At 33.8% G+C, this 16,552-nt stretch overlaps 1 pseudogene; it reads left to right on the top strand.

The window, feature by feature from the left end:
• Nucleotides 1–5,918: 5,918 nt before the first annotated feature.
• LOC132548741 (TNF receptor-associated factor 3-like) lies at nt 5,919–16,515 on the top strand (annotated as a pseudogene).
• Nucleotides 16,516–16,552: the final 37 nt, after the last annotated feature.

The following is a 16,552-nucleotide window of genomic DNA, read 5'->3' as shown; positions in this document are numbered from 1 at the left end:
ACTCTAAGATAAACTTTGGTAATTTCTGAAGCCGCATTACAATTTTCGTATAAAAAAAGACATGGTAAAGACAGTCAAATTTTAAAAATTTTGAGGTCATTTTTTTTAGGTCGTTGCAGCTCTAAGACACATGGATTTGTTATTAATTTGTTAAACAGAACTGTTGTTGCTGTTTTATTTTGTTAGAGTTTCCGTCAGCCATAACGCTTTAATTTCCTGTTATTCATATAAATATATAAATATTGTGTTTCGGCTGTTTTGTTCGATTCAGATTGAGTTAAGTTGTAACCCCAGGTAAAGTAGTTTTCCTATTTGGCGAAACACGTTCTATTACGAGATCAGTAATGAATGTAACGAAACGCCCCCGTTTATGTAATATTTACACCTCGGTTTGGACTCGGTGAACCTACCTGTTGGCAATGCAAGTAGATCGACATTGGAAACAATCTACAAATCAATCATTCAACCCGACATCGCCGGAGATCTACTGATTTACAGTAAATGAGTGTACTTCACATTTGAATACATTTATTGAAGATATGTGTGAAATGATTGCGATATTGCCCCAGACAAGTTTTTAAGAAAAGTAATATTGGATGGAGTTTGTCTCGAGACGAGGTCAATATGCAGGCAGTCCTATAGCTTTGCACTCAGTTGGCCTCAAGGCCGTCTCATCACCCAGTTAGCGTGGCTATAATAAACTACAATATTTATCAAGTGCGTACTCAGTTTCGTTGAAACTGACAGCGTAATAGAAATGTTAACACTGATAACACAATTGATTTTTTTTATAAAATTGTAGGAAAACTGACATGATACCCGTATGTGATTCCAATGTAATTCATATAGAAAAAAAGGATAATACTAGATAATTATTCCCCCCCACACACACACATGCACGCACCCTCGCACACACACAAACACACACTCACACACACACACACATACACACACACACCCTCACAAACACACACACACACACACAACGTATACATTTGTGGAAAAAAAACCATAAAAATTACATTAAACAAGAGAACCGTGGGTGGAACAATATATGCCCGTACCATGGCAGAGAGAAACACTTTATTGTATTGAAATGATTAAAAGAATGAAAGAAACCTTAGAATTTCCAATTTAAGTGTCACAGAGAAAGCGAAAATGATTTATGTCAAGTAAGCAACCCTACCGCATGTGAAGGAAATTGGTTGTGAAAATTGAAAGTGTAAACACGGAGAATAACTTGTTCTAAAATTGTCTTCAGAAATGGCTGACAGCTGAGTTCTTGTGTAAAAGTTGTGATACTAGAAACACGACTACCTATAATATCTATCAGTGGTTTCGTTCAGTTTGGAGTGTTGGGTTTCCTGTTTGAAATTTTGGCAACAAATAATTATGAAAATGCTTTCAATAGTGTAACCAGAAAATCATCCTATAGTGCTATCTCACTGAAATACAACAGGCATCCACCCATTCAAGGCAGTGAATTCTAAAGAACTTGGGTTGTCTCGGTCAGGAGACAGAACACACATAATTGCTTTGACGATCACTCAAGATCCAGACTATAAAACAAGTACGTATAGAGGAAAGAAACATATATACAAGTGTCGAAGCAATTAGAATTCCAAATGCTGCAATGGAACACATGATTTTATATATAAAAAAAACCCTATAATTTTATTGATGCTAGTCGCTATTTCAATCGCACATTTAGTCTATCCTGCTGGTAATATATTATCAGCATCGTACTTGTCTTCTACTGTGCATGTCATCTCTTCTTCCTGAACATTTCTCATGACAATACATTAGGTTTTCCCCTCAGTGTTTGTGTGGTGTTGAGTGCAGCGCAAATGAGGGACAACTAATGAAAGACCAGGTAACTACCCAACCGGTAGTGTGCCATTCTAGTACCATTGATAAGTCAGGTCATTACGGTGTGATGACACTATAATTATGTCTTTGAGAGACACCTGTGAGCACAATCTTCAAATTATTTATTATGAAAACGTTATACCCCTTACAAATATAGTACTGACACCTAATGTAACGACGTCTGACCTTTATCAACTTCCGCGTTAACATTCACAAAAAAGGTAAAAAAAAAGTATGTGGAATGTTGAACACAAAGACAACACATCTAGAATTTCTTCTGTTTTATACATGCCGTTTGTATGAAATACTTCTATGTTAAAGCCGACACGGACGATTTAACTGTACACCCATTCACCGACGCTAATACCCAAGGATTTTAATATGTATAACATCAGTTTGTACTTGTTCACGTACATTCCCTCTCTACAATCATATAAAACATTCAGTAATACAAAGCTGGTATGGTCGAACGCCAGATCGAACAGTGAGATTTAAAGCCTGTATGGTTAGCACGCAAGTGACAAACCACCGTTATTTCGTCCCGTTGATAGTTCTGACAGCCATACCACATATCTTACATTGAAAGCTGTTGACATTGTGTGATATCTTTTCCAGATTTCTTCCGTAAATGTTATATATACATAAAGGATTTAGGACGGTTCGTTCCCTACCTATGATTTACCTGTGATTTAACTGTGAAAGGTGACTATCTACCTTATATTTACCGGTGTCGTTTGGCAGGTGAGATCAGTATTTATAGTTACACGACAAGGTGTGTTCGATCAAGGATTTACCGGCTTGAACAATCATTGCTGTGAAAGGTAACTTACAAGCTTTTAATACTTTTGATATAAGTTATCTCCTATGAGTAAATTTTAACAATGCCAGATCAAACGTGTTGCCAATATTTATTGAATTTCTATGATAATATGTCAATGTATACAGAGAGTCAATAATAATCGGAGTTTACCGACTTCTTTCCTTATTGTTGAATTTTTCACTGTAACTAGTTCATTAGCGATTTTGTGTTGATATCAAATTAATGTAAAATATTCCAATTATGGATAAAAGAAGAACGGACAGTCAGTCAGTCAGACAGACGGACATTCTTTATTTTCTCCAATAGAAGGACATAAAGAATGTCTATCTCATATAATTAAAAGTAGAACACTATTGATATACATGGATAAAAAATAAAAATTTTCATAACAGGATTTGAGGTATATAAACTATTTACTAACTAAAACAAGAACAAATCATTTTCTGTAATATTTCATAATGAGGGAGGTTGAAACTGTTTCAACTACACGTACATGTATATAAAGTACTTCCACAAAAAAAAAAATCGAAAATTTCATAATAACTATTTCATACTTCCTTTGTAGTGTGCTTCTTTCAACCAAAGACGTATTTATAAACATATTTTATGATTTCGTTCAGGAAGTTCTCAATTTCATTCACCATACCCTTGTACTAGGTATCTCGTTGTAATACCGTTCATGTATAGGGCACTATCTATTGTAGTAGGCATTGATTCAGTGTTCATCTACCATCCTGCTGTTTTGGTATCACCTTGGTTCCTATTGATGTTTATTTGTTTCATTCGATTTCTTTTATCCTCCATGTGATTGTTTTACGTTGTGTCTGTAAATTATTTAATAACCATTAGAATATCAATGTTATGTCACTGTAGATATAGTTTGTGAACACAAACGTTGCTAAAAACCTATGTTGTGTATCTTGAAGTTAGATAACAAATAATGGTACTTTAACCTTATACATATACATAAAACCGTCTTTCGACAACTAAAATCCTATCACATACGTAAACGAACACCTACGAGACAATCCGTGTACGATATAGGTTATCAACAGATTTAAACCCCATGAAAAATCAATCACTGAAGGCTGAACATCCATCAACACGGCGAGCCGTTTCCTTTACAAACCAAGGGATATGATATCACGTCCAATTAGGTCGAGATACCGCAATGTACACGGACACAAACTGTACCATTATTGAGGTAAATATTGTCATTCAATACTTTTACGCTGATATAGACATTGCCGATAAAATCCATCAATATCTTCTTACAATCTGATCCAGATTTTCATCGAATTTTCCCTTCGTGTCTTCTCACTAAATCGACTTAGATCATAAATAAGAGTCACTGCGGAATAACCTTTATGTAGCTAACAACACAGTTTCATAGTATATTCATCAATACATTGTATGGATAAAAGTATTGATGGAGCGCGTGCAAGATATATTAAAACGAAACGGTAAGTAACAAAAGTATTTGGCCCACATATAACATAGTATATACATAAAACATTAATATAGACCAGAAGATTTGTGCCAAGGTTCTGGAACTGTCAAAAAGACTCTTTTTTTATTTAATTACTCGAAATCAAGTTGCCACACTGAAATTTCAACGTACAATTGAGCAGTAATATTTCACACAATGAAAGGTGCATTATGATTTTATATCTTACATACCTAATTTTACAGCTAATTAAATTGCATTTGTCATTATCCTTTCATAACCACAACGAACATACCAAATAGTTCATATTCTGTATATAACAACGTAAACTATTGTGTTTGTAAAATTTGCTGAATTATACATATAAGTTACGGCGACGATTTAGGTACAATAGACACGGGTTGTCTTTTGTTCGCGTGGCTTTGTGTGTGAAATCCGAGTCTTGCCATTGTATATACATTGTATCTATGTCATTACTTTTACTTCATTTACTTACAATCAACTCACGAAGTATTATGACCCGATATTGGTTACATAGAGAAACAGACAGGTATAGGATAACGGCTAAGATCGATAAGAAGATGTCATTGTAACCTTTGTAATTATATTTCATAACATTGTATGCTTGTAAGTATACCAGGCGGTTTCATTGTTGTTGACATTGTTAAAATTTGGAGACGTGACATTGCTTTCTTGGACTGACTAAGACTTACATGGTGCGTATCGTCATGGTAGTAGACTACGCTTACCATTCCGACACATTTGGTCTTCGTTCTACTCCGGGGGTTTTTACATAAACTTTTCATTTGTTCATGTTTTATTGAATTTGACTTTAAATTCAGATTCTGTTGTCAAGTTGGTATTTTGTTGTTATTTTTGTCATCATTACGAATATCAACTCACTACAACCACGAAAAATATGCGTTTCTAAGCTCCTGGTGGCAAAGTTAGTCGCAAAATAGAGTGTCCTATGCACAGCATAAAAACGATTGTCGATGTAAAACATTTCAAAACATTTTTGGACTCTGTGTCACGTTGACTGGCATTTCAGTGTTGGTCACTGCTATTTGAAAATTTATTTGTCGGCACTGCGTGTATTGAAATGTGCTATGCATGTGTGTATCTTTTTGCCAATCCTTTGACGTGTTTTATCGACAGAAAATGTACAATAGACAAGAAAATAACACATTTCAGTACTGGTTAGTATGATACAGTTGGGGAAAAGTAATGAAGACATTGTATCCAAGGGAGAATATTAAATTAAGTTACTAAAACATCTTAGAAATGGTTGACATCAATATCGGGATTCTTGTAATGAGTGTTAAGATTTAGTTGCATGCAGGCTTTATTTTGTTACCCTATCAAAACTCTGAGTATGATCAAGGTAAACGACTTTAATCTTGCATAAAAAGCATTAAAATGCGTAGGTATCTGTCAATTTCAGTGATATTACCAAGAGAAAGAAATGTACATTTCAAATACCACAAATTACACACACGATGTATATACGATTTGAAACAAGCAGGCTTTGATAAACCATATGATACTATGTCCATATCTAGAAAAAGAAACACATGTTTATATTTTCTGTGACACTATATTTTCCTCATTTTTCTGTCACCCATTTATGATGTTCGTAGAAAGATATTGTCATAGTCTGCTTACAACTACAAATATTTTTATATATTTTGTGGAAGGAGATCAACAGAAGATCTTTCCATAAGTGTTTCCACATTACTAACAGTCTTTTTAATATTGCTTTTCAGATTGATATACTTCAACATGGGGCTAGACCCTCGCCAGTTCGTTGATGCTGTAGACGAAAAATATGTTTGTAAATTATGCCATAAAGTTTTCCTGGACCCAGTTGAAAATACGTGTGGTCACATCTTCTGTAGTTCTTGTGTGAAGAAAAGACTTCGGAGTGACATGGCAAAGCGATGCCCAGTGTGTAGTGACCCTTTGACCAAACAAACGTCACAACCGTCCATGGACTTCAGATTGGAACTCTTAAATTTGCAAATCCGTTGCCACAATAATTGTGGGAAAACGTTCCCTCTTTCTAGCCTACCTGACCATATGGGAGACGATTGTCCAAACACGGCCATGACCTGTCCAAACATTTCGAAAGGATGTAAGAAAAAGATAAGGCGATGCGATATCATGAAACACGTTGAAGAATGTGATTTCCGTGAAGTAGAGTGTGAAGCGTGCGGTTTGGTGATGGTATATCTAAACCTATTTACTCATCAAAGTAGAGTAAAGTGCCTCGAAAAGAAACTCAAACAGCAGGTGATAAGGGAACAGCGTAACCATGCCAACGACGTGAAAAGACATCGATCACATCTAACAAAGTTGAACATTCGCCGTGAAGTTGAAGACAGGAAAACAGTCCTAGAACATACAAGATTTCTTAAGAATGGAAAAAATAAATTTCATGGGTCCCTAGAAAGTCTATCCAATAACAAGACACGTGATGTTTTTTTGACCGAGGTTGGGAACAACCAAGCTCAGAGCGACGACGGTTCAAGTCCTCCTCCTCATCCATCACGGACTGGCCACGCGGTGTTCTCGTGCCTCAGGTGTAAAAAACTATACAACGCAATGACAAACAACGAAAAGGCATGTCGATGGCATGCAGGGGTAAGTTTTAAGTAGTTTCAAATATTTGAAATTTTAGCTAAAATTGAATTAATGCCTTTACAGCGCTGTACCTTACATGGGGCAATATAGATAGCTGTTCTGGGCGCCTTCATTGTTTAAACTTAAACGATTTGATCACATTTTTATAAAGAAATGAAGCCATAACAAATATGTTGGGAAAGTATCTAAAAATAATTTTAATTTTTAAAACCTTTAACAGACTTGCTACGTATCTAAACTAGTGAAAAAAGTGTAACAAATAATATACAATTTATTTTATTTTTTTTTCATATCTCCCTGCTTCCTGATAATGCCTTTCATTTCGTCAACATAGCCGGTAAGTTTGTTCAAACATATATATTCCGATAGTTGTCCCGGTATATTTATTTCCATTTATCACTGAAAGAAATATATAAGAGAATATTGAAAATGTTCTATTAGCTTAAAGAAGACATCTGAAAAGAAATAGAAAGCATCCATTGTATATTGTTATTGGTACACATTTCAATATTATTCTTGTTCTATTTTGTGGTAAATGAGCCGTATTGAATGTGTACAGGTGATTAAGTACGTGTGTATTTATTTTCAATTTCATTTTCATATTCCAATTCAATAACTAAACCTTTCATTTCCATATAGGATCAAGCTAAAACTTTCCTGTTCAGTCATACAATATAGCAAGCATGACAAGAGTTCTGAACAAGTGTCTGAAATACACATCAGAGTGCCAAGTCGATACAAAATATTTTAACCATATATTAAAATACAGAACAAAACATCTGTGATTCCTAGTGCATACATTTACAAAAAATATTTACATAATATCACTACTTCTATCAAATATCGTGAGGATTGAGACTGATAAGTCGTCGTTTTTACTACCAATAATGTATACGACAGTTGTGGACCATGTACATATGTAAGTGTAATGTAAAGAGTATTAAGCCGCTTAATCTGGATGTTTTAAGACTTGTAATATATAACTCCTATTCAGGAAACGAAAGTTTACTTTTTTAATTTCAGTTGTCAAATAAATTTTCTTTAACGGGACTAAGGTAGTATCCGCCTTTGAACATAAGTACCTCACCTAAAGCTTATGAAAGCAACTGATACATAAATTTTGTACTAACGTAAAGATTTAGTGACAGATAAATTATATAAACTGTAATGTGCAATTCAGCATTTAGCAAATGCACCCACAATTATTATAGATATAAATTACTGCTCACTTCTTTCTGACATGAAACGATATCTTCAATCAAATACAACGTTGTTTACAGACTTTACTCCGGGCATAACGTTAGATCAGTCTATGGTCCACAACAAACTACCTGTTTCTGGTCGCTCAAGTGCCTATACAGGTTAAATGTCAGAATGGAAATTGATTATATCACGTCTCAAGTGTAAATATTTGCAAGGCTTAAATATTTGTAATAAGAATTATCAAGGGAAGTGTGCTATCTGATAGGGCCGCATTGGAGAAGTGGGTTAGTATTTACAACGCATTATTGTCAAATTATCGTCACTACATGTACTTTACTTTGCCTAAAGCCATTTATTTCTCGGCGAACGCCGATTCATGTAGGTAATGTAAACTTCGATACAGGTAAACATCACAAACTCTAGTCGAAAATACTGAATACCTAACGCAAAGGTATAACCAAGTAATACCAATGTACTATAGGTCGGAGTTTAGTTGTCCGTATTCTATCTTTATAGTATCGAAATGTGCAATTAATCCCATTGATTGTGTTTATCAAACAATGCCTTTTTAACTATGTATGGTATGCTTCATCTTTAGCAGGTATTTCAGCTTTTAATGTTGACTCATAGTGTGTTGGAATGATTAAATTTTTAACATTGGATTTTATAACACTTTTACATGGCGGATAATTTTGATACAAAAGACGCTTACACTTTCGGAAGCTCTGGCTATATTAACCTTGAATTTAAAGAATGGTACCAGATAGTCATGTCAACTTCCATTCATTTATCTTTTGCCATAATTTCATCGTTTTCGAGTTTGAACATTCATTTCTTTGGGAAAATAATACTCCTTAATGATTAATTATCTGCGTAATTTGTGAATAAGTTTCTGTTTCTCATAATTTGACATCTGAACATATATATATGTGTGTACGTTTTTATTATTACTGTTCATTTTTTTCTTTTCCATTCTGCACCCGATTTCGACAGATCGTAAGTATTAAAGTATTTGAAACAAAAGTCCTACACATTCCATTACTTTTTGAAATTTTAACAAATTGACTATATAACTTTCTACATTAGTGACGATGAAAGTGCAAACTAATAAGATAATCAATAATTAAAAGATAATGTTCCTCTGTATTTTTGTCTTACATTTTATTGCATTAACATCATTTGTAAATTTATGTTGCTTTTTCAAAATCAACTTATTTTTGTTTTTGTTCCCTTTGCAGATGGATGTAAGTATAAACTTCTGGATTTCCGCTCATCCAAGATACGATATTCATAGGCACAATAGTCGTAGTGTTAACACTGTAAACAGTATATCTATACCTTAAAGTCCACATTGTACGAGCCTTTTTCCCTACAGGTTTCCTCGGGTTTTGAACACTAGTCTATAACATTTTTGCTATTAAAATATTGCTAAATCACCTGGATCCATGGACGTAAAGATGGGAGAACACTATTTGTCGAACCCTTCGACGATGTTTCTCATACGCCTTGTCGATCCATAATTCAAATCATACTTTGGATAACTTGAAGAAAATCACTATCGCCTCGTGCTTTGGGTTTTTTTTTACGTTTAGTCATCTTTTACATAGCTTTTGACTGGACACACGTGTTGAGTTCGAATTATTATGTTATGCTGGCTTTCTTGTTTCCTATTATGACTACTACTGACACTATGTAATGAAAACACGTCTTTAAAATAGCAAATTACAGTTATAGAAATGCACAATGATTTAAGTTTATTTGATGCAAACTACACGTTGTTATTATAATTTTTGGATTCTTTAATTCAATGCTGTATGGATTTTTTCTTCTATTTGTCATAAAAAAAACTTTTGTGTATGATAATTTGTGGTTGGCATATACAATTCGTTTAATTAGTTTAATTAGTTTGTCAGTAAAGGGGAATTTTCCAATTTCTACGTGAATACACTGAAGTGTAAAGATATGCATTATAACATCAATAACGCTGTTTTTATAATTGCACACAATTGCTCTTATATTCTGTTAATTATGTTAAGTACATTGTTTAACAATATATCTCGCTTCATTTTGTCACGGAATATATTTGTACAAAATGTATTTCATTAAAGTAATCTAAACTTTTCCCCCTTTTTACTTCACACAATAATTTTGTTTTGGAAATTTTAAATGGTCATTTTAAATGTTATAGTACATAATTTTTCGCTTTTTTTCTCTTGCCTTTTGTTGACCTTGGATGTCATGCCACTTATATCACCGACTGCATACCTATGGATAGGTGTTTGTAAGTACAGTAAACAGATAAATCGGATTTGGTTGAAAAATAATAGAGTTTCATGTCAATTACATTTCTGTTTAAAAGTGTTCTCAAAGTAATGATGCTGAAATTTCAATTTATTTTGTATTATAGCACACGTGTAATTACTACGGCAATTTCAAAGATAAACATACTTTTACCCTTCGGAGTAATTCGTGTCATTCAGATACGAACATGATTTAAATGTCATCTTTTTTACCTTTTCATCGTTCTTGCTGCGCTGACCAAACAGGGGGTAAGTGTCTCAACATGTTCTTTTCAATGCGAAACGTTGATTAAACTTCAAAAACTTGTCAGTGTAAATCACCAATGCTTGAAATCAAAAGCTCCAACAAAACAATGCTTTAAATAGAACCTAATTATCAAGTATTTACTGAAGTTTAAGTTTACAAAGCTGCAATTATACATACATCATTTCGAATGTCATGTAATGAAATTATTGTTTCTCTGTTTCATGTTACTTTTAACCTTCCAATTCCGGTTTATAATAGGGGGTAAGTCTATTTCTTAATTTAAATGATTTGATTTTCGAATAAATTTTCAGATTAAGAATAAGATTTAAAGAAACTGTCAGATTATTTCATAAATTTCTGTATAGAATCTACTAAGCAGAAAATGTTCTTTTTAATCAGGCCATCAGATTACACCCAGTATGAACAACTACATTTACTCTATCTTTGGCTGTTTCCGAAAGGAAAACTTTCAGATTTCTATTTTTCACAATTCTTAAAATTCAACGGAAAGATCGTAGAACTGAACTGTAGAATTGTCGCAAAATGTGTTATTCAAACTTAAGGTTCATTCTGGAATTCAAATGTTCCATTTCTTTCAGACATGCTTTGCTTGCGGACGAGTTGACTATCAGCCTGGATGTATGTTCGGACATCATCAATCGTGACAAATCCCACCGCTGTATCACACAACACGTGTAATGTCTTGGCGACAAGTGCTAACGAAGTGCTAATGAAGCAGGACAGAATCTACTGTCAGCGTCCAGATTTTATTCCGATAAAGAAACATCGCGAATTGACCTGGAATAGCTACAATATCGAATCCATCTTTGCAGACGATAATATATATCCTTGTGTTTCACAACTACCTAAAGACTTGATTGTCTTCCTGCAACAAACACTTATCCTACACTCAGCTTTCCGAAATGGTAGTTAGACATCTTACTTTTCCTAATGATTATCATTATCATTTGTTATTGCTTACTCGTAAATGAGGTGTTAAAACAACCAATGTACATTTCGAAAACCTTATCCTTGCAGCAGTAAGCATATCACGTTCGTTAAAGCATTCATTGAACAGGATTACCATTAGCTGAAAGAATAATTTCGTTAACGTGTACAGACTTAAGATGTCAGATTAATTTGTGTAGCACGAGTGTTGATATTGGAATGTGTCACAAATGACCACACTTGTACAATCCAACTTCGGTTTGAATGTGTGCATGTACAGTAATCAATTAAAATCAGACTTTTAAATAGAACAATATTTAATGGATTAACATTTAATAATATATAATACCTAGAAGCTCGAAATAGGCATTTGTAAGTTATCAGGTACGAATACCAATTGGCTCGAAATAGGTATACTGCAGTAACTTTGATATAAAAATAAAATCATTTGTCTTTTCCCAAGGCAAGCTGCATAATAAGATACTTATAAAACACCTTCCCCTAACAGTTTTCTAACAAAGTCATCGACATTCTTATATATTTCTTTCTGTATGTAGTGGTTTTAGTTGTTCGATGTCTTCCAAGTACATGTGGATACATGTTTTGTTTTACAAATGGGGCGACACATTCGAACAAGGACCGTTATGTAATAATATAATTTTGAAAAGAGACATAAATGAGACGGTTAGTGCTAAGATTTATAGATAAATACATTTGTAACCAGAGATGTATACATGTATTTAGTATACAAGTATCTGATGTATCAAAATATAACCAACACTCATCTCTAATGTATAACATAGAATTCACCTACATTGAAATATATTTGTTCACGTTTACTTCAAATAAATGATTTAAATATCAAAAGGAATCTTTTGTCATCTTTAATAAAAAAAAAAGACAATTTCCAAGCAGAAAGTGGGAGAAGACAGTACGAAAGACACCTTTCAAAATAATAGTAGAAAATAATGGGATAAAAAAAGGACCATTCGATGAAGCCAGACTATAAGGTGCAGATTTATAATTCATAATCCAGCTGTGAAAGAAACTTAGTATAAAGAATGGGTTATCAGTTGGGAACTCCTTACACGGAATCCCCGTTGGTGTCCATTAGCACATTGTTGACTGTTTACATTCAAAATTTCTTCACAAATATGATATATGTGTACAAATATATATATAAAAAAAATTTCGTGTGTTTTTTTCAATGAACATGGTAAGGAAAGGGAATATGTTGCATTACATTAACAACGTGTTTTAGACCATTCCTGCAAAATATGCTAGGTGCAATTAATTGTTAGCTTCTTAACTGGTGTCTCTGTCCTGTGTAAATGATTTATCTGTACGTTAAACAAATAGCGCATTTTTACAAGTCATGAAAATAGTTTGATTGGTTTTTTGCATCCTTCGGAACGATAAAGAGGAGACCGTCAAACCAGTTTAGTGCTTGGACAATGCAGTGCTGGAAGTACTTTTCATTGATAGAATCTATGTCTGTGCGTGATACATTAAGTCTAGCGCTTGTGTAATGTTTCCTATAATACCATATGTTCATTAATTCAATATAAATTCATATTATTATATATATCGCTTCTAGTAGCGTATCAAAGGCAAAAAAAAATTAGTTTCGGATTATTGACACTCCGTAAAATACATTTTACATTTACAGCGTATCAAAAAAGTGACACTTCAAATCCTGTATGTATATCTATATAAAGGAAGTCGATATCTTACGGGTTATCACCGAAATCTGAACCAAACCAAGTGTTTCCAATGACATCGGTTTTCGGTCACCATTTACAATTATAATCATTATTCGGGATAGGAAAGGAGGTCATAATGACGACCTTGGCCTCGTCTGTACGTTTGAACTAGTAGTATTAATCTCTTCTTTTGTGTTTCAAGAGGTTAAAGCCCATTATGTATATATATATAATACAATTATAAATTAATTGCAATACGATTACTTTGACTAAGCATCGTAAATGAAGGTGTATATAATATGTGCAGTGATTCATTGTCAATCTACGACAGATTTGTTTTCATTTTAATCTTAAAATGTGGAAAAGAATTACAAGAAGCTTACTTACGCTTGGTGAATCTTATATTTAACATTTCTAATATCATTAATACATATAATGCATATTGAAGAATGTTTTAAACCCGTTAACAGGTAATTTCCCTAACCTTGCCAAGATAAGTTTGCAGCGGTATGTGTACAAGTTGACCCTATGTTGGTCCCAGTATAAAAGGCTTTCAAATCAAACATAGATTGCAATCTTCTTAATGCTATCCGACAATGCTCAGAATGAAAAAGATCAAATTATGGACTAAAGACTAGTAGTAGACAAGTGTAATGAATCATTGTCAAGCTTAACGGCAGCAGTCACTTAAAAATGCTGAATTATTGTTTATATGTCGTATACAATGAGAAAATAAAAAAAGTTAAATCCAAAACATGAAAATTTCATGGAAAAAAGGAGGGTCTGTATTGCTCATCTGCCTTTGCTTGGCTGAGATTGCTTCATCCAAACTAATGGAAAATCGGAAAATCTTAATATCCAAGCTGAAAACAGCATATCTACTTTCCCATTGGCTCCCAACCCTCCGTCAGTAGCAGCCAGATTTAGGCAAAATTCATTCTTTCCTATAATAGAAGCAGGACTGACATGTTGATATTCTCAATTTTTTTCTGTAGTATTTTCTCTATTTTCCCTATTAGACACCGCCTCTATCTCACCCCATTGGGTCGTGGCAAACCGTTTATACTAAATTGATCACCTTCAACCAAGAATGCTTCAAACCAAAATTAAGCATATTCCGTGCAATCATTCCGGAGTAGGATTTTAAAGAATTTTCCCTACTTGGCCCTGTCCCACTGTTCACTCTTTTATATAATGCTAAATATAAAGGAGAGATGTGAAAGTTAACTTTACAGTTATCTAGCCCCTCTTTATTTGGATAACACAACTAGCAACACCCGCAACTAACATGTTGTAGTGTAACCAAAAATGTTACCCACACCATATACTAGTGCAATGCATTTTACAATTTGGAAGAATCTATAATCAGACCCCTGTGACCTTGGTCAAGGTCATTCATCTGAGCAAACTTGATAATCCTTCAATACAACATTGCTTCTGGTCAAATATCATGACCCAAAGTCTTTTTTTATGAGTAGAGGAAGACAATTTTTTTTAGCATTTAATCTCATGGACTATCAAACAAGAGGCCCATGGACCTTAACAGCTATATGATTATAAAGACATATAGGATATAACCGCAGTAATAATAGTAGTAGTAGTGTTCGTAATAGTAGGAGTGTTAGTAGCAGTATTGGTAGTGGTGGTAGTAGTAGTAGTAATAGTAACAGTATTGGTAGTAGCAGTAGTTGGAATATTTAGCAATTAAGGCAAAAAATACTCCTCATTTCAGTTTCTAACTGAATTGACCACAGTACATTTTTACCATCTGGTGTCTTTTTTGGTCTATTATCTGTTTACCATCTCGTCACACAATTTTCGAACTTAGTGTACATGGGATGATTGGACAGCCGAAAAAGTTAGTCGATTCCGTACCATCTCGTACACAATGTACGTTAATGCTCCGACCTGGTCATTTGTCTGATGTAGGTGACTGTGTCACACTTTAATCTTATACAGGTTGTATAATAATAACTTCTATTCTATTAACATTACCAATCCGAAGAAAATGAAAAAAACAAACAAACAGAAATGCATTTTCAAAATAATTATGATTTACTTTTGTTTCTAGTATTAAAAAATATGTCATTTATGTGTGTATCGCTTGCACGTGATGTAATATGAAGTCAGGAGGAAAGCACAGGACTACAACCCTATATCATGTCCCCGAAATTCATTTTAAACATCAGTGCAATATAAATGCGCATTAGATAACAAAACAGAACAACATTGTATAAATCATCACTTCAATTCTGGACCCAGTCAATATGGTAAAACATCTCCATTTACAAAAACAAAATAAAAATGTTTTAAAAAAAAGTATTCCGTGACTACCTAGCGTGGAATTAATAACGAATGACCCAGTCGCACACACGGAAATAGCCATGAATGATAACTTCATGTCTAAAAACAGGACAAATTTCACTGAATATGACAAACCAACTAAATTCATCATGTGATTCAGTTTAAAAAACAGTCACATCAAAATTAAATTTCAGTACTAACAACAACATTCATAACAATTGTATACATGACCATGATGACAAATAAACAGTCATTTCTAGCATACCTGTTAAACTCGATAAATCAGCTCTATCAAAGTTCAACATGAAATGAAGAGGATGTAAATAAGAGAACCCAGAGGGATCTTGGCGCCCACCATTGTTAGATCTTTATTTGTTCTTTGAAGGTTGGATCTTTCTCCTTCTTTTCTCTTGTCTTCTGTGTTTTTGCTCTTAATGATAAGAAATTTTAAAATTTCTTTGCAGAAATAGCGATAGTAATCTTTAACTGCCAAATACAAAATGGTCCCCTGTCGGCCATTTAGTTTTTTCGACCAGTTCCAAAACCAAACGGACTAAACTAGGAAAAAGGAGGAACTTGCACATAAAATTTGAGAAAGATCTATGTCGAAATTCTCAAGAAATAGCGATAACAATCTTTCAAAGTCAAAATCCAAAATGGCGATCTGACGGCCATTTTGTTTTTCCAATTAGTCCCAAAATCAAACGGACACAACTAAGCACCTAGAGGAACCTACAAATGAGATTTGAGAAGGACCTAAACAGTTGTTTAAAAAAAAAATAGCGATTAAAAACTTTCGGAGTCAAAATACAAGATGGCCGCCTTTCAGTTGTTCAGTTTTTCTAATCGGTTTCAGAATCAAACGGGCACAAGTCGGGACCAAAGAAAGCTACATCTTTGAAATTTGAGTGAGATTCACTTATTACATCTCAAGAAATAACGATAACAATTTTCTTTTACAGAGTGACGAAGGTCGGACTGACCGACAGCCGTACGGATCACGGACAACGGACGTAGGGCGATTTCAATAGCTCACCATCGGATGAGAGTTGGCTAACAAAACAAAAC

This window comes from Ylistrum balloti, unplaced genomic scaffold (assembly GCF_031769215.1).
Source record: "Ylistrum balloti isolate Yb309-2 unplaced genomic scaffold, AGI_CSIRO_Ybal_v1 Utg370026, whole genome shotgun sequence".
Lineage (NCBI taxonomy): Eukaryota > Metazoa > Mollusca > Bivalvia > Pectinida > Pectinidae > Ylistrum > Ylistrum balloti.
Note: the sequence above shows the minus strand (reverse complement) of the source record. Positions and strands in the feature narration are given on the sequence as shown.